Here is a 15,703-nt window from a genome sequence, read left to right as displayed (position 1 = left end):
TTAATATCTCGCATTTGAAGGACTTGCAACCCAGACCAGAAACCAGAAGAACGAGCAACAGCTTTTCATCCAAAGTTGATCCGAAACCACCCCGAAACACACCCGAGTCCCCAGGGACCCCGTCCAATCACATCAACCTGTCCCTAAACATGACACAAACTTGCTCGAGGCCTCAAATCACGTCAAACAACATCAAAACCATGAATCTAACCCCAATTTGAGCTTAATTACTTTAGAACTTCAAACTTCTACATTCAATGCCGAAGCTTATCAAATCACGTCCGATTGGCCTCAAATTTTGCACACAAGTCACATTTGACATTACGGACCTACTCCAACTTTCGAAATCGGAATTAGACCCCGATATCAAAAATTTCACTCCCGGTCAAACTTCCCAAGAACCTTCAAATTTCAAATTGTTACCAAATGACCTACGGACCTCCAAATCCACGTCCGGACGCGCTCCTAAGACCAAAATCACCATATGGAGCTATTCCCAGGCTCGAAATCCCAAACGGACATCGATAACATTGTAATACACTTCAACCCAAATTCATGAAATTCTTCCAAAATGCCAACTTTCCGCAATATTCGCCAAAAATGCTCTCGGATCATCCGAAACCCGATCCGGACATATGCCCAAGTGCAAAATCATCATACGAACATATTGGCACTTTTAAATCCGAATTTCGAGGTCGTTTACTCAAAAGTCAAACCTTGGTCAACTCTTTCAACTTAAAGCTTCCGAAATGAGAATGTCCTTCTAAATCAACTCCGAACTTCCCGAAATTAAATTCCGAACACCCGTACAACTCATAATACCTTAAGTGAAGCTACTCAAGGCCTCAAACCGCTGAACGACGCGCTAGGGCTCAAAACGACCGGTCGGGTCGTTACATTCTCTCCGACTTAAACATACGTTCGTCCTCGAACGTGCTAAGGACTGCTCCGGAGTTGTCCAAAATCACTGTTCAACACCTTGTGCACCTACCCGTGCCACCACAACCCAGTTGAGCACATTGGCTCAAGCCAGTCTGAAGATCCTCCTTTTTATTTAGTCAAATAAGCCTTAGAGCCAAATTCCAACATCCAAAATTCTCCATCAGGCCTGTTTCCAACATACGAACACCGTATCAATCACTACACATTGTACCAAACATGATTGTATACCTTTATTGAATTCACACCATGCACCGCGTAACTCATTTGCCCAAGGCAATCTCCCCCAAGCACAACAGTTGAATTTTCCACTGACCCGAAGCCTGTATTGTACCTCATAACAAATATAAGCCTTGTTCCAACTCTCGTAATACCTCCACGACGGAAGAGATGTGTAAAAACTCATAACCACCTGCCAAATCACAAATTAGGGAGTCTCTCCTCCTGACAAAACCATTACCTCCTTCAGAGTTGAATAAGGATATTTGTTTTTTAATATGCCTTAAATAAATCTGATCGCACTTATCACAGGTCCAATAATATCGTCTCACCCAGTACAAGCTGCTCAAGCAATAAGCCACCTTAGATACTGCCAAAAGTCTCATATGATGCCACAATGTGCCAACAAGCTACAAACTCGAATGTGATACATAAGGAAAACAAACTCTGGAAAGAACTACTCAACCCACGTAACTAATTAAACAAACGAAAAGATGTTATGAACCTTCCTAAGAAAAATGAGAAACAAGACACACAAGAATAGATACGGGGAACTGTACTCAATGTCACACTGTTGCGACGTGCAACCTAATCCACACATGATACTGTTGCGGCATGCAACCCGATCCAACCATGATACCTGTGGCGGCGTGCCACTCGATCCAAATAACATACCTGTGGTGGCGTGCCACCCGATCCACACATATTAATCTATAAGGAAATACTTACCGAGCTAGAGTGCTCATACATGCGAAATACCTGAATGTCGACCACAAGCACGCCAAGTACATAATACCATCCCTAGGGAGACAAATAACGCCATACGCAATAAAACTCAAGCACGACTAAGGTGCAATACATGACCTGCATCTCGAGAGCCATCCTGCTCGTATAACACTGCAAGCTAAAAGGGACCACAACACATGTGCGAATAATCAAGCCGTCTCATAAGCCACATGGCACAATAAAGTATTACATGGAATAGCTGACGACAGAAATAACATCCAAGGCCCGAAGACTCCTCTGTAAGCAACGCCATACTGAAATGAACTTATCCAGCCTTACATAGAGCACACATTCATTTAGATCCATCCACGGACCTCAAGCCGACTATGATCGTGCTGTACTGAGCTAACAACCTTTTAAGGATCCATACCCAAGAATAGCCGTCAAATCCAGAACAAACTTCCACAGTTCACAACCAAATGAACAGAGCGCCCTTCAGGCATAAATTCTCACATTAGCGATAGTACCACAATCTCCATACTTGGTTTCAATATTTAATCAATCAAGTGACTACATGTCACACATATACAATCTTCCTGTGGGATATGCTTCGACAACCTTCCGCACCAGGTAACAATTCTGCACATCCATACCACCGGCCATACTAATGTTGTAAAGCAAATCGGGAATCCGCAAATCAGTACACCAAGCCTCTTACACAGGACACCGATCTCATGTGACGCTAAAGACAATACCAGCTTACTCTAAACATCTAAATTCTTCCCTGCTCATCCGAGCTCATGACATTCTTGTCGACACCAAACTGCAACCTTGATCATCAACTTCCAATTCTCATGCCGCTCACTGCACCTAACATACCAATACGTGAGAATACGAGAATTCCATAATAACTCCTGATCCACTAATAGAATAAATACTCCATCATATAGCAAGCTTTCACATGACTCATTTTAGGAGAACCATTGCAACACGCGATTGAATTCCCATAACGGTGAAAAATACAATCCTCAAGTAGTGGTCTAAACCACCATAACCCTTCCGGGATCCATGTACACATAACATGCCATAATACTCGAATTCCTCCAAATAAAATCAATTACGGCGACCGTCAAGCCTCGCACGTACCACCACAAATTACATGTGTAACTTAACCCGCTGAAGGAACTAATCATTGCCACCATTTTGCCAATTCAACCCATGCTAACCGATCCAACCTCTTCTAATTTACTCTGGACTTACCTTAGGAAAAATAATAGTTTCATTCAAAACATAACAAACCCAAATCCGCACTCATCCTGAGTGACCTTATTTCACGAGACCGCGTTGCCTCAAAACCCACGAACCATCTCATACCCTCCTTGTGCGCATATTCGCATCTTCAATTGGTACACCCATTCTAATAATTCCTCTATGAATCCGAAATTGTTTTCTCTCATTCCTCCAATACTACACCGTAGATCGAAGATAACATAGAACGCTCCAAGACCATTTTATAACCCGCTGCAAAAGTTCGGTGCTAAACCATACTACGAGCTCGAAATCCTTAGGCACTGCACTTTAACTTTTGAATCCACTAGGACCATTTTTGAGAGTCACCCACTCCGACATGGTCCCGAATATAATCAACTCCAAGGCTCTACTAGCACATGAACACTCTCTCAAAGAAGCACCCGGCTGAATCACTTTCCTTATACATCACATCTACACGAAGCATAAACTCTGAGTCTTCCCCGAGTCTTCCCCAAGCCTGAACATGAATTGATAAGGCCAAATATAGCACACATTCCTCAAACCTTTGCTCAATCTACCACTGATGTTTTCTTTCCTTAGTCGTAATAACCCACCAATATGCTGCTAACCAGAAACCGCACAAGTAGACAACCATGCAATCCAATCGTAGACGGTGGGGCTCTCCAACTTAGCTTGAAGCTACAATTGCATAACCCTGGACCCACCAAGATTCCTTCTTCCTCATTGTCATGATCTCGCACAACCGACCCGCCAAACTTCTCGAAATCTTCCTATTACACATTTTATGAACACTTTGAATCACTAGCCACTTTCACATATTCGATCATTACCGGATAGCCGGTAGAATTCCTTCGTAGAAGCTTCGTTAACACCATGTCACCGCTAACCTACTCACAGGAGATAACCCACCAGTGGAAATTTCATGCCGACATCATCCAACGACGTTGCACTGGGTACAATTACTACATAATCAATAAACCATCCTGAGCTCGGGATCATTCACCAGTTGTACAAGTCCGTTCACTCCCCATTGACATCACTAAAAGTGCGACAATACATTCCAACCCGAAGTCATGTTGCATTCCTCTTCATATCAAGCAAACTCCTTTCTGTCGTATACAATCTTCCCTAGTATAGTAGCCAACATTTCCAAATTAAACCTGTATACCAAGTCACTGTCCCCACCATGAATCCCAAATCACTCAAAAAGGCGTGTAGCTATCCTACCACAGAACCCATATGTTACTACGCCACTCTCCCACTTTGGTTAAGCCCTCTCCTTTAAGAAACTACTCGACTTCTGTTTCTCACACTTGGCCTTCTAGAAATTTAACCACCGCAAGACACCTCCCACATGTCCTTCCTCATCCTTCGCTGTCCAATTGTTGCCTTAAATCAAAAATCCATCTCTGTTGAACTTGAACCGATAGATCACTACCAACTTTAAACCCCTCCAAAGATCATCCTTCTCGAGCCGTAAATACTAGGAACACCGATTCGACCCTGAACCAGTGCACACCGCAAGCCGCTTCCCTGGCACATGTTCACAATACCCTGCCCCGAAGGCGAGTTGAAGAAAACCATAACACCGGTGAACTTAACACATTCAACAAGGACAATGACGCCACATCACAGATGAAAATTTCCCCATGCTCAAAAATACCAAGTCTCATTACTACATCAACCTATACCTGAACATTCATAGTCTGATTGCCTTTCCTCGTCCGTAACGAAATAGTGAACCTCTAAGTCGTGCTTTGAGGAATCCTTCTATAAAGTCATTCCTGCCTCGACACATAGACAGGCATCTTGCCATTACATCAATACTGTGCGATAACAACTCGTGAACATCATAGCAACCTGTGCATAGCCTCCAAACTATCAGAAATACAACTACTGAGCTGTGACAGAACATCCTTCCGCAAGGCGACGACATTAGCCCAATCAAATACGCGGGGAGAAACATCCTGCACCATATCTGTAGTACCATCACAATTCCTTGATTACCAATTGATAACAAGAGCTTCACGTCGCATAAGATTGAATAGGAATGAAATAAACGCATAAGCTCAGAGGAATCAAATCGCACAATGAGGAATCAAGAAGGGAAGTGCTCCTAACAGCCCTATAGCCTCTCAAAGATAAGTACAGACCTCTCTGTATCGATCCGCAAGACTCTACTAGACTTGCTCATGACTCTTGAGACCTAAGTGAACATAGTGCTCTGATACCATGTTGTCACGACCCAAAATCCATTAAAGGTCGTGATGGCGCCTAACACCGTTGTTAGGCAAGCCAATAATAAATGATTATCTTAATTACTCACATTAGTACTTGAAATCATATTTTTCTTTAATTAGATAGTACAAAATGTGATTTACAAAGTGAATGAAAATATTTTTGCAACTACATTAATGAATAACCCGTAAGCAGCCCCAAAACCTGGTGTCACAAGTGCATTAGCATCAACTAGGAAGTAAAATAAAATATAGCATCTGTCTGGAATACAAATTAGACAGGAAAAATATAAATAACTCTGAAGGAGACTCTGCTGGCTATGGAGCATAACATGAAATGCAGCTCACGGTAAGTCCCAGCATCATCCGCGCCTCCGCGCCCAAAGGACCACCAGACATAAATGTACCTGCACAAAAATGTGCAGCAAGTGTAGTATGAGTACGTAAATCAACGTGTACCCAGTAAGTATCTAGCCAAGCCCCAGAGGAGTAGTGACGAGGGGTCGACATCGACACTTACTAGTGGTCCAATAATATCAGGTACACTAAGGAGGTGAACAAATATGGGACAGAGTAAATAACGAAATAAACTAGTATAAATATGTGGTAGAATTCTCCTCTTTACAATAAACTCGAGCTCTCGATTAGCAAATTCCTCCTCATCCGGAGCATATATATATATATATATANATATATATATATATATATATATATATATATATATATATATATATATATATATATATATATATATATATATATATATATATATATATATAATGGACTTCACCAAATAGGTTGTTATAATTCAAATTAGGAAAAACTCAAAGGTACACTGGCTTCTCGCCAAATATTACGCACTATTCCATGAGGATATTTTATAGAAATGACGAGGCATACGGCCCGACCCCATCATAATCTATGCACTGCCGAGGATCTAATGGCACGAAACATAGATGCATCTATTACACTGCCGAGGTGAATGGCCCGCTCCCATGAGAGTGTGGTACATAAATCCTGCCGAGGCCATCGGCCTGATCCCATTAGAATAAGAAGCTTAAATGGGTCCTTGACCCCCACTCACGAATAAACAATTAAGTTATAATTTTTAAGGAAAATCGTTCGATGAAAACGCGTAGCGCGTGAGAAATCCGTAAGAGGAACACTATTACTCTGTGGCAAATCATGAAACTTGTAAAATCTCTATAATAGCATGTCTATCACTCTACGCATGTCTAGTCTCAAGTCGTAATGCGAAAATAAAGAATTAAATGAGCAAAGATAATCCCTATAGTACAAGTATAGCATGGTGTGAACCTAAGTCTACCCGGACAATAAAATGAATCTAACTATGTATGGACTCTTGTCACCTCGTGCATACGTAGCCCCCTCAACAAGTTACACATATTAAATATATCATCTAGGGATATTTTCCCCCTTACAGAGTTAGATAGGAGACTTACCTCGCTCCGAAGTTCCATAACCGGCTCCAACACCGCTCTAACACCTTAAACTGGTGTCTGTCGCTCCAAAACTAGTCAAACAATGTGCAAACCAATAAAAATATACTCTAATACTCATAACTAATCAATTTAGACAAATTCCCAACTCCGCTCGAAAAGTCGATAAAGCAACCCTCGGGTCCACGTGCCTGGATTCCGAAAATTTTTGAAGATAACCATTACCCATAATATTACGAACTCAAATATGTAATTTATTCTCAACTCCATGCCCAAATTCGTGGTTTAATCCCATTTTTATCAAAATCTTAAGTTTTCCCTAAAAAAAACCCCATAAATCCCACCATTTTCCATGTTAAATCTACTTATGATTCATATATTTAGCTAAAGAATTGATAGGTATCACTTACCTTTTGATGTTGATGGAACCCCTCTCAAAATGCTCTCAAAAATCGCCTAAGTCCAAGTGGGAAATGAGGGAAATGAGGGAATTGAGCTAAGTCCCGAAATAAAAACTCTTGTACCAATCGCAGATATCGCATTTGCGATATCTTGTTCGCGAATGCGATGATCGCAATTGCGACAAAAGAATCGCAAATGCGAAGTAGAGCCACCCCTACCAAGGTTGCATTTGCGACCAAAATCTTCACAAATGCGAAGAGGGCAGGTTCGCAAAAGCAATAAAAATTTTGCAAATGCAAACCCCTCAGAAATTTCCCTTCCTCGCAAATACGAACTCCTCCCTCGCAAATGCGAGTTCGCAAATGTGATCAAAACCTCGCATTTGCGATACCTGTAACCCAGACCAGAAACCAGAAGAACCAGCAACAACTTTTCATCAAAAGTTGATCCGAAACCACCTCGAAACACACCCGAGGCCCCCGGGACCCCGTCCAGTCACATCAGCCGGTCCCAAAACATGACACGAACTTGCTCGAGGAGAATCACGTCAAACAATGTCAAAACCATGAATCGCACCTCAATTCGAGCTTAATGAACTTTAGAACTTCTAACTTCTACATCTGATGCCCAATCTTATCAAATCACGTTCGATTGACCTCAAACTTTGCACACAAGTTATATTTGACATTACGGACCTACTCCAACTTCCGGAATAAGAATCCGACCATGATATCAAAAAGTCCACTCCTGGTCAAACTTCCTAAAAACCTTCAAATTTTTAATTGTCACCAAATGACCCCGAAATGACCTATGGACCTCCAAATCCACGTCCAAACGCGCTCCTAAGACCAAAATCACCATACGGAGCTATTCCCAGGCTCGGAATCCCAAACGGGCATCAATAACATTGAAATACATTTCAACCCAAATTCATAAAATTCTTCCAAAATGTCAACTTTCCACAATAGGCGTCGAAACGCTCCTAAGTCATCCAAAATCCGATCCGGACATATGCCCAAGTCCAAAATCATCATACGAACATATTGGAACTTTTAAATCCCGATTCCGTGGTCGTTTAATCAAAAGTCAAACCTTGGTCAACTTTTTTAACTTAAAGCTTCCGAAATGGGAATTTCCTTCTAAATCAACTTCGAACTTCCTAAAATTAAATTTCGACCACCCGTACAAGTCATAATACCTAAAGTGAAACTACTCAAGGCCTCAAACCGATGAACGACACACTAGAACTCAAAACGACCGGTCGGGTTGTTACACCTATTTGGGGTAGATTAAAACTCTACTACTAGCATAAACTTATCAAGGACAATTTTTCACATTGTACATTAAAATATATTCATTTATGACTCAAGGAAATAGGATACTTTTGTGGATCCTATTTATCAATTATAACTCTAAATCCATGTGTTGATGTAATCGTACATGTATAAAGTCGTTAAGAATTTTCAATGATATCAAATAAATAAATCACTTTGGCTGTCACTATCACTTTGGCTGTCACTATTTAAAAGTAAAAAAATTTCAATTCATACATAGTATCATCTCACATGCATAAAGTATTAAGAATTTCCAAGCATTACGTCACGAATACATATTATTATTGTCCAATTTACCTAGCATATTGACCCACAAACGAATCTTGCCTTTTAATAAATCAAAAAAATAAATATTATACACAACTAGTAATAATTAATCAAGATTAAGAGTATGAGTACTTTTTATTGACTAAAGACTTATTTTATTGAGTCGGTATAAAATACTTGTCTCTACTTGCTCCGTTCAGTACATACAAAATGTATTAGCACGGAATTAAATTATATATAGTCATAATCAAGATAAATTATATTTGATCTTGTGCTACAATCATTCCTGATGATTTATCAAATTCCATTATTAGATTGTGAACTCATACTTTATACTTATAAGAACAGATGATTTAATCTTTCTTGTATAAGCTAAACTTTATACACTAAATCAGCTACTATATAAGCAAAAGACACAAACTAAAATATGTTATATTTAAAACTTTAAAACTGAATAAACAATTATTCCATAATAAATACTATATCCAAACCCGTGGTTAATAGTATATTACTCAATAATCTCCCGCTTAGACTTTTAACCATGATAATTGTTAGAATATATTGTATTTAAACGTATGGTTAATATTATATGACCTAACAGAAATTGCTTTTGATGTTATACTACTTTAATTTAGTTTATGGAGTTTCCTAGCGGAAAAGCTTTTGGACTCATTTGAGAATACTGTATATACTAATGTATCTATCACGATACACTATTTTTTGCTGTGGAAAGTTGTGCACTTTTTTGCTTACTATGAAATTATATCTTCATAAAGCTTATTATGGCACCAGTGAGGTGGCGCTCCAGCTAGATTACGGCCTTTCATCTGCATACCTACGGGCAGTCGGAGCGGACAGTCCAGATTCTAGAGAATATGCTCAGAGCATATGTGATTGACTTCGGGGTTGGTGGGACCGATCATTTCCATTGGTTGAGTTTTCTTGTAACAGCGATTATCAGTCCAACACCGAGATGACTCTTTTTGAGGCCTTGTGTGGCCAACAATGTCGTTCCCCTATCTGTTGGTTTGAGCCCGATGAGGATCGATTATATGGTACTGATTTGGTAATGGATTCCCTAGATAAGGTAAAGTTGATTCAGAAGCGGATTTGCACAACACAATCTAGGAAGAAAAGTTAAGCGGACTAGAAGGCACTTGATTTTTCATTTATGGAGGGCGAGAAGGTACTTTTAAAAGTCTCACCGGTGAAGGATATCATGAGGTTCAGATGGAGGGGCAAGTTGAGTCCGAGGTTCATCGGTCTATTCGAGGTTTTAGAGCGAGTTGGTGAGGTTGTATACAAGCTTGCTTTGCCTTCTAGCCTATCGAAAGTTCATCCGGTATTCCACATATCTATGCTCCGTACCATGCCGAAAATTACTGTGTGTTAGATTATAGCACAGTTCAACTGGATAAATGTTTGGGCTATGAGGAGGATCCGGTTGCCATTACTGACAAGCAGGTTTGCAAATTGAGGTCCAAGGAGATTGCAACGGTGAAGGTCCATAATAGGGGTTAACCAGTCAAGGAGGTGACTTGGGAGACCAAGGAGGACATACGGAGCAGATATACTCACTTTTTTGGCACTTTAGTTATGATTCTAAATCTGTTCGAGGACGAACGTTTGTTTAAGAGGCGGAGAAAATGATTTGATCGTTCGTTTTGCTTTCCAGATCTTCATTCTCCTATTTAAGACGTTTCATATATGTTTTTCCAGTTTTATGACTTATGCGGGCAGTTGGTTTGGTTTTGGAAGGGTTTGAGTTAAATTCGGAACACTTAGTTCCATAATAGTGGCCTAAGGTGACCAAGTTTGACTCGGGTCAACACTTTGAGTAACGACCTCGGAATCGGGAATTGAAGGTTTCAGTAGGTTGATATGGTGATTTTGGACTTTGAAGTATATTAAGATCGAGTTTTGGTTGGAGCCGGAGCATTTCGGCGCTTATTGTTAGAAGATAACATATTTAAGGTATTAGAGTTTTCCAAGTTTGACTTACAGTAGACTATGGATGTGCATGGATCGGATCGGATCAGATTTATCACATTTCTGATTGAAATTTTGGATTTCGAATTCTACAAAATATAATCTGAATCTGATCTGGTGTTCAAATTTTAAAGTTTAGATCGGATAAATATTTTGTATTGTAGGATCGGATTGTACGTATTATTGAGGTTATTGCTAATCTATCCCCTAATGTAGCAAGCTCCCTCCATCCTCTTTGACTACGCATCATTTCATCCATTATGCATCAACAACTTTACAAAAAATTTCAACACACAACTTAGCAACATAAAAGGCAATTAGTGATCTTATAATGCATAAAATGCAAGCATGACTTAGATCTTCATTCTGTAATAACTTTGGACCGTTTCATACCTAAATATCTCTGCTGGAAGGTTAGGCAAGCTGAATTCATAGGATTATTCGAGTCGATAAAGGAAAAGGCATCGTCCAGTCACTGCCGATAGTTGGAACACATAGAAGAGAGGCTAAACAGAGCAACAGTCTCTCTAAAGAGAGCTTAGAGATAGATAGGCTCGATGAAATAAGACCTAACCCTAAAATTAAACTTTAGTACGTATACATGTCCTAATAATTTTGGATTTTGAATCGGATCGGGTTAAAATTATACCAATCTAAATCTGATCCGAATATCTGAAATTTTTAAAAAACATAATCTATATCCAATCCAAATATTCGTAATCCAAAATCCCAAAATTCGAAATGAGCAGATTGGTTCAGAATCTCGGATATCCGATCCAAATGCACAAACCCTAAAGTAGACCTTGGTATTATCGGATCCTGTTTGGAATTCCGAGACTGGGAGTAGGTTCTTTTTGTCATATTGGATTTGCGTGTAAAATTTGGTGCCATTCCAAGTTGTCGAATGATGATTCGTCGCATTCAGAGTTAGTTGAAAGAAGTTTGAAGTTGATTAATTTGGTTTTGAACTGCGATTCTTGATTTTGATGTTATTTTATGTATTTCGAGACTTCGAGTAGGTATAGATTATGTTTATGGACTTGTTGGTATTATTAGATGGGGTCTAGGGTGGCTCAGGTGAGTTTCGGACATCCCGGAGCAAGGTAGAAGTTGGTAGATTTTTGTTGGTTCTGGTGTGCTTTGCGATCGCGAAGGGGGTTTCGTGATTGCAAAGAAGGTTGGTGAAGGGGGCAGAGGTTTTCTCTTCACGAATGCGAGGAGGGCCTCATGAACACGATGGAGGACTCAGCTCCTCTTTGCGAACGAGAAGAAGGAAGAGGCAGAAAGGGTTGGAAGGCTTAGCCTTCGCGAACGCAATTGGCTTGACCGCGAACGCGGAGTGCTGGGGGGTTGTGTGCATCATGAATGTGACTTGGGAATCGCGAACACGATGAAGAATTTCTGGGCAGGGGCAGCTTGGTCTTCAAGATTGCGAGACTTTTTCGCGATTGAAATGAAGGATGCTTTGGTAGAATGGGATTTTAAATGGGACTTAGGCTGATTTCACACATTTATCTCTTGGCTTGGGCAATTTGGGAACTCTTTCAAGGAAAATTTTCATCAAGTATCATAAGGTAAGCAGTTGTATGAGCGGTAACGTCCACGTACGGCTCCGTGAGAAGGGCGGTGGACAGAAATGGCCACACTCTTCCTCTAAAACCGGTAAAAAGAAAGCCCTTAGCCATCATTACATTACTTATGCGCCAGCTTTCATCTCCTTCCACTTATACCTAATCCATTCATACGGGAAATGCCATCATATTATTGTCCTATCCCCTGCTTTTCAACCTTTCCGTATCTCTCTTTGTACTTTTTCCTTTCTGTCTTTTCAATTCTTTTCTTTCTTTAGTTTCTTTCTTAAGTAGCTTATTAGCTTGAAAGCTTTCCTTGCCTTTAAGGCTTTACCGGAATATGTTGAAAAGTGATCGGTCATTGAGGAAGACTTAGCTTAGGGCTGAGAAGTAATGGTCTTAAAAACAAGGTAAGTCTCTTGCCTAATCATGTAAGATGGAATTACCCCCATAGGTATTCTAATTGTTGTGTGCTACTTGTTATGCATGGTAAAGGCGGACCCACGTGTTAGTAAGTGGGTTCAACTGAACCCGCTTTATCAAAAAATAATACTTATATATTAGTAAATTTTTGGAAAAAATAGTATAAGGGATAAATTGAACCCACTTGATGAGTACTTTCTCTCTGTAAAAGTGGACGTGTGGGCTCAAATTTTTCAATGAGGTCATGTGTTCGAACCCGGCTTTCACATTTGTGTATATTTTATGTAACGACCCGACTGATTTTTTTGAGACTATTAGCCCTGATCCCCTATTTACTACTTCCCCGTATCTTTTTCTACTTATGTGACTTGCTGGGAGGTTTTGTTTTGGTTTTTGGAGTGTTTTGGGACACTTAGTCACTAAATGGAGGCTTAAGTCTTAAAAGTTGGACCGTGGTCGAAACGATGTAAACACGACTCCGGAATGGAGTTCTGCCGATTTCGTTATCTCTGTCGAGTGATTTTGGGCTTGGGGAGTGTCCGGACTGTGTTTTGGAGGTCTCTAGCTGATTTAGGGGTGCACCTCCACAGACTTCTCAGCCACAGCGAACACCAGCTACTACTCCACCTGCTCAACCAGCTCGAGGTGGAGGTCGGGGAGGTAGAGGTCGCCCTAGAGGGGGAGGCCAAGCCAGATACTATGCCCTTCCTGCTCGTACAGAGGCAATTACTTCCAACTTTATAATTACAAGTATTGTTCCGGTCTGTCATAGAGATGCATCGGTTCGATTCAATCCAGGCTCCACTTATTCCTATGTGTCCTCTTATTTTGTCCCGTATTAGGGTGTAGCCCGTAATTCTATGAGTTCTCCAGTTCATGTGTCTACACCCGTGGGAGATTCTATTGTTGTTGACCGTATGTATCGGTCATGTTTGATTGTTATTAGTGGTTTTAAGACCAGAGCTAATTTATTATTGCTCAGTATGATAGATTTTGATATTATCTTGGGCATAGACTGGTTGTCGCCCCATTTTGCTCTTCTTGATTGTGACGCCAAGACCGTAATGATGGCTAAGCCAGGCTTACCGCGATTAGAGTGGAGGGGTACCTTAGATTACACTTCCAGCAGAGTTATTTCATTTCTTAAAGCTCAACGAATAGTTGAGAAGGGATGTGACGCGTATCTAGCCTATGTGAGAGATGTCAGTGTTGATACCCCTACAGTTGAGTCAGTCCCCGTAGTGAGGGATTTCTCTAATGTTTTCCCAGCCGATCTTCCGGGCATGCCACTCTACCGAGATATTGACTTTGGTATTGATTTGTTGCCGGGCACTCAGCCCATCTCTATTCCTCCTTATCGTATGGCCCCTCCTGAGTTGAAGGAGCTTAAGGAACAGTTACAGGAATTGCTTGATAAAGGATTCATTCAGCCTAGAGTGTCACCTTGGGGTGCTCCTGTCTTGTTTGTGAAGAAAAATGATGGTTCTATGCGTATGTGCACTGATTATTGCCAGTTGAAGAAAGTTACAGTGAAGAACGGGTATCCTTTGCCTTGTATTGATGACCTCTTTGATCAGTTACAGGGTGTCAGAGTGTTTTCCAAGATTGACTTGCGTTCAGGTATCAGTTGAAGATTCGGGAGCCAGATATCTCGAAGACTGCTTTCAGGACTCGGTATGGTCATTACGACTTCCTTGTGATGTCATTTGGGTTGACCAACGCCCCAGCAGCATTTATGCATTTGATGCACATTGTATTTCAGCCCTATCTTGATTCGTTTGTCATTGTGTTTATTGACGACATTCTGGTGTACTCTCGGAGTCGGGAGGATCATGAGCAGCACCTGAGGACAGTACTTCAGACCTTGAGAGAAAAGAAGTTATATGCAAAGTTCTAAAAATGTGAGTTCTGCTTGGATTCAGTGGCATTTTTGGGTCACGTAGTGTCGATTGAAGGGATCAAGGTAGATCCAAAGAAGGTGGTATTGATACCCAATTTTTTCCTCATAAATTTATTTTAATATGCATATATATTTTCAAAATAGTGCACATGCAATATTATTAGATTTACAAACATGCATAAGTGTTTTATAATTTTCCTATAATTTTAAAAGCTTTAAATCAATTTATTTCGGCATTAATATTATACAAAATATCCAATAATTATCCCTCATATTATTTTTATTATAATTTAATCATCTAAATTTATCATTTATGCCCATGTAGTGCTTAAATATTTTAATTGTATTTTTTATAATTGCATTTGCATTTTTAAGGCTAGAATTGTATATTTTTGCAATAATAGCCCATATACATTCATAATTACATTATTTATAGAAAAAATGACTTTTTATATTTATATAATGTTAAGTAATTATTTTAAAAAAAAATTGCACAAATAAAATTTTTTGTTATTTATTAATTATTTTTATAAATTATTTTACCGATTTAATTGGGTATTTAAAATCTAGCCCTTCTTCTTAATTAATTTTCGGACCTAGCCCAATTATATATACCAGCACAATACCAAATACCCAAATACCCATTAACCCTAACCCAGTACCCGTTCTTACCCGACCCAAATTTCCCCCTTAAATCCCGGTCGTTGATCTTTCAAGATCAACGGCCCTCATTTGTCCGTCCCTATTTAATTAACCTAACCCCCTAACCCTAATTCATATCTCCCCATCCGCCGTCATTGAATCCTCTCGTCCTCACCTCTCATCCTCTCAAACCCTAACCCACTGCCTCATCCCAAACCCCTAAGAATCCCTGTTCTAATGGGATTCTCCCATTGCTCCCTTACTGTTCTAGGATTCTTCCCTTATTTGGTACCCGATCCGGGAATAACTTAGGTACATGCCT

Source organism: Nicotiana attenuata, unplaced genomic scaffold (genome assembly GCF_001879085.1).
Source record: "Nicotiana attenuata strain UT unplaced genomic scaffold, NIATTr2, whole genome shotgun sequence".
NCBI classification, from domain to species: Eukaryota; Viridiplantae; Streptophyta; class Magnoliopsida; order Solanales; family Solanaceae; genus Nicotiana; species Nicotiana attenuata.
The sequence above is the reverse complement of the archived record's forward strand: the minus strand, read 5'-3'. Positions refer to the sequence as shown.